The 4,594-nt window shown below is 41.2% G+C and overlaps 1 non-coding gene across 1 annotated transcript; it reads right to left on the reverse strand.

Moving 5' to 3' along the window:
• Positions 1-3,666: 3,666 nt before the first annotated feature.
• Positions 3,667-3,770, reverse strand: LOC121037582 (U6 spliceosomal RNA). The gene has a single exon (XR_005793858.1). It is a non-coding gene; the product is annotated as a U6 spliceosomal RNA (small nuclear RNA).
• Between the last annotated feature and the right edge of the window lie 824 nt (positions 3,771-4,594).

Here is a 4,594-nt window from a genome sequence, read left to right on the forward strand (position 1 = left end):
TTTTGTATTGGCCTGAACTTGTAATTTTAGCCCCATTAATTCCTCTCACCTGAGAATCTGAGGCATCGCGTTGAGAGGCCCCAGATTTCCAAGATATCTACTACCTCTTTCACCCCACCAGTAAGAAGCGTTCAGATTTAATCCTGCATTGCAGAAAATAATTAGGACTTTAAAGCCTATAAATTACATTTGTCAGCAGCAGAGAAAACAAATGGAGTTTCTGGTTCTCTGGTGGCAATGATGAATGGCAACATTGAGCTTTTGCTTTAAGAAGCTTGCGTGGACCTAGAAGCTTGTTTATTGGATCTTAACGAAAAAACTATTAATCCAAACCATTTTAGATGGTGGTGGCCATGCTCTGTGTATAAAGGTTGGGGGGGGGGTGGTCCTACTGGACTGGAAAGTTCTATATGGCTGATGATGCTCCGACAAGAGAAAATGCTGCCAGGGCACCACTTTAGACTAGAACACACTGCAAAAGTATACAGATTAGACAACCCATTAACTAAGATTTATATGATGCTAGTAGATATTAATAGGGTTGATGGTATCTGTATAGAACATCGATTTCTGACTAACATTCATGATGTAAACCGCTTCCTTAGCTTCTGACTCTACACGGCAGTTTAGCTGCAAAATTTCAAAGTTTAAGGTAAAATGTAATTGATTAAAAATGAGTCTTGGGGCGCCTGGGTGGCGCAGTCGGTTAAGCGTCCGACTTCAGCCAGGTCACGATCTTGCGGTCCGTGAGTTCGAGCCCCGCGTCGGGCTCTGGGCTGACAGCTCAGAGCCTGGAGCCTGTTTCGGATTCTGTGTCTCCCTCTCTCTCTGCCCCTCCCCCGTTCATGCTCTGTCTCTCTCTGTCCCAAAAATAAATAAATGTTGAAAAAAAATTAAAAAAAAAAATGAGTCTTGAGGTAGGGAGTGTGTAGGCTGAGAAGAAAGCCTGGCTTTTCTCTAACTGCTAATAGGGTAGAAAGCCAATCTGTAGTCCATTGGCAGTCCTTGAGGATTGCAGCGTGGAAAGGCTGTGCACTTTCAGGGAGGTAGGCAGGTTCAAGGCCTAGGGACCTGGTGGAATGGATCATTATAATGTGGGTTTTGAAGATGCTGCAAATAGAACTGCTCCCCCCACCGTAACCTTGCTCCCACAGCAGTTATTAACTGCACTGTTAAAGCAGAAAGATACTGAGGTTGGGGGTTAACTGAGCACACATTCCCTCATTTTCTTCCTTTCTGAGGAAAGATGTTACATAAATGACTGTATTTAGGCAAATAGGGGTCTGCAGGAGTTTTCAATCAAAGCTGATTTGCTGCAATATCGTTAGTAGGCATCACATTAAACAAATACAATAAATAGGAGACAGAACAAAAGAAGCAAAGCAGAAAGAAACACTCAGCCAGCTTGTCTGCTTGCTTCTTAGCAACACCCACAAGCAATCAGTAGAATAAACTAACTAATGGAAGATGCTCTCCTGGTTTAATGCTCATAGAAACAGAGAAATCCATTCAAGGTCCCCGTTCAATATGGTTCAGAAAAAAAAAATCCATGCTGATTTAAAGTTTCGACGGAGTTACCTTGTCACCAACCAGAAACCTACATTTGTATTCACAAGTTAGGAATATTACTGTAAAATACAGGAAAACTCTCTAGACCCTGGGCTCAAGGAAGAAAAACAATTCATATCCCTTTTGATCAATAAAAGGGCATAGTGAAGGTATCTAAAAGGCCCTTTGAGCTCCGGCATAATTTCTCATCACTCTGTTCACTCCCTGGAGAGAAAACACTATTCCTGTGTCAAGCATTTATTTAACCCTATGCTGTGGAAGGGACAAAGCGACGTTCTATGGTGGTTGCACACATCCATGAGGCTTGTCTTCATTTCTCTGGCGAGTGTTCCTTGAGGTCAGGAATCCAGATAGACACAGAAATAATTGCCATAACAAGCCTGGTAAACACTGACCACACAATTGGAAGAGATACCGTGTATTTAGAAATTGGGGAATGGGGAGAGACAGCACGGGTTAAAATAAGCAAAATTCTGGATGTTGTAGCAGTGCATTCAGTGTAAACAAAGCTGGACAGACTACATGGCAATCCTAAGCAAGCCAATACAGAAGTTCCTCCACAAATTAATATTTCTTAAATATTTCTTCAATACTTATGAATGAGTTTGAGGTAATTTTTTTAAGTTTACTTATTTATTTTGAGAGAGAGAGTGAAAGACAGAGAGAGGGCAGAGAGAGAGGATCGCACATAGGCTCCAGTCTGTCTGCGCAGAGCCTGATGCAGGGCTCGATCTCATGAACTGTGAGATCATGACCTGAGCCGAAACCAAGAGTCTGACACTTAAGCGACTGAGCCACGCAGGTGCCCCTGAGGTAATTTTTTTCTTAATAAAATGATATAAAGAAAATATTGTAATTAGGGATAGATTCCCTCTCACTACTTTACAGCCATTGGCAAAAGAAAGTTCTAAAAACTATGAGCAAAACAGTTGCTGCTTTCTTGCAAGTTTTGTTTTTCTGTCTATCTTATTATGAGCTGAATTTCTTGGGACGTGTCATAATGATAATGATATCTAAGACGTATTCACTGCCTATTATGTGCCAGGTCCTATGCTACATGAATTATTTTATCTTTCTAAAACTTCAAAACAGGGGCGCCTGGGTGGCTCAGTCGGTGAAGTGGCCGACTTCGGCTCAGGCCACGATCGTGCGGTCTGTGAGTTCAAGCCCCCGCGTGGGGCTCTGTGCTGACAGCTCAGAGCCTGGAGCCTGTTTCAGATTCTGTGTCTCCCTCTCTGTGACCCTCCCCCGTTCATGCTCTGTCTCTCTCTGTCTCAAAAATAAATAAACGTTAAAAAAATTAAAAAAAATAATAAAACTTCAAAACGACCTTGTAAATTGAGGCCTATAACTGGCCTCTTTTTTTTTTTTTTTTTTTTAGGTTTATTCATTTTGAGAGAGAGAGACTGCGTGCACGCATGAGGTGGGGGGAGAGAGGGAGAGAGAAGGAAAGAGAAGGAGAGAGAGAGACAGAGAGAGAGAGAAAGAGAGACAGAGAATCACAAGCAAGCTCCATGCTCTCAACGTGGGGCTCCATTTCATGGGCTTTTGATGGGGGAGCAAATCTCATCAGCCTGTTTGGTTTCCTCTCAGCTCTTGCCACCGGTATTTTCTTGTGCGTTCATTCGTGTATTGCCCCTACCTCCTCAATTGGTCTAGTTACACTTTAAGCTTCCAGAAAGCACTGACCTTGCTAATGTATTTATCACCACTACAGCCTAGAACCTAGAACAGTGTCTGAGACAGGAGAGGCGATTCATAGGTTGACTGAACAAAGGAAAAAAGGAATGGATTTCAAGGTCTCTGCACACTATGCTCTTTCATTATCAGGGATTGTTGTGATTATCCTCAAAGTAACATGTCACGGTGCTTAATCATTGCCCCCTGTCTCCATGATAGATGTGTGGGCTTTGGCTCTACTTGGTGTCTTATCCTTCATTTCACTTTATGGTATTTGGCAGTTTTGGATCATAGACTTTTTTTTTTTTTTTTTTTTTTTTTTTTTTTTGAGAGTGAATGAGTTTATCATGTCTTTTCCTAAGAACAGCTTTTTCAGAAAGAGAGTGAAGGGGGTTCCCAAAGGTGCTGATCTCCTGGAGGAATATGGAACATTTCATGGATTTGTGTTTCATCCTTGTGCAGGGGCCATATGTACCTCTGTATCCTTCCAATTTTACTATATGATCTGCTGAAGTGAGTGCAAGACTTTTTCTTTCTTTCTTTCTTTCTTTCTTTCTTTCTTTCTTTCTTTCTTTCTTTCTTTCTTTCTTTCTTTCTAAAATCAAACACAGATTAACACACAGGCAGATATTTGAGACTAAAGACAAAACATTGAAATTCATCACGAAGAAGAACCAGACATGCTGTTTGGGGCACATTTTTTGTCTGGAAGATACTAAGACATGAAATAGAAGTTTGGATAGTTTTGTTGTGAACACTGAGCCTCCAGCTAACCCATGGTCAAGGAGCTTAATCAGAGGGAAAGGGGAGGGGATAGACAGTAGTTCTTTTCACTTTGAGGGCTCATTGGATTCTATCGCTTCCTGAAACTGCATTACAGCACTTATAAAGCAATTAGACTGCTGATATGCTAGAACTCTCCTAGGTTCATCCTTTTCATCAAGTAATTCCTGCCAGGGACCAAACAGTCTGGAACTAGCTTAATAGAACACTATTAAGAATAATCACTATTTGAGTTCCTTACTTCCTGGAAACCTCAAAGCATAAACATATAGGTTTTATTTAGAAGAGATCCTGTGAGTTGTAGAATTTTATCACTGTCCCTGATAGATAAATGGCAGCATGGGAGATTTTTGTCTGTTTTCCTATACTCAGAAAATAGTAAAGGTGGGACAATCCCTAGCATTTATTTGGTTTTATTTTTTTTTTAATTAAAAATGTTTATTTATTTTTGAGAGAGAGGGAGAGAGTGCACACACAATCAGGGGAGAGGCAAAGAGAGGGAGACAGAGGAACTGAAGCAGACTGTGTTGAGAGCTGAGAACCTGAAGTGGGGTTCGAACTC

The sequence above is a fragment of the Herpailurus yagouaroundi genome, unplaced genomic scaffold (genome assembly GCF_014898765.1).
Source record: "Herpailurus yagouaroundi ecotype Mexico unplaced genomic scaffold, PumYag 163, whole genome shotgun sequence".
Classification (NCBI taxonomy): domain Eukaryota; kingdom Metazoa; phylum Chordata; class Mammalia; order Carnivora; family Felidae; genus Herpailurus; species Herpailurus yagouaroundi.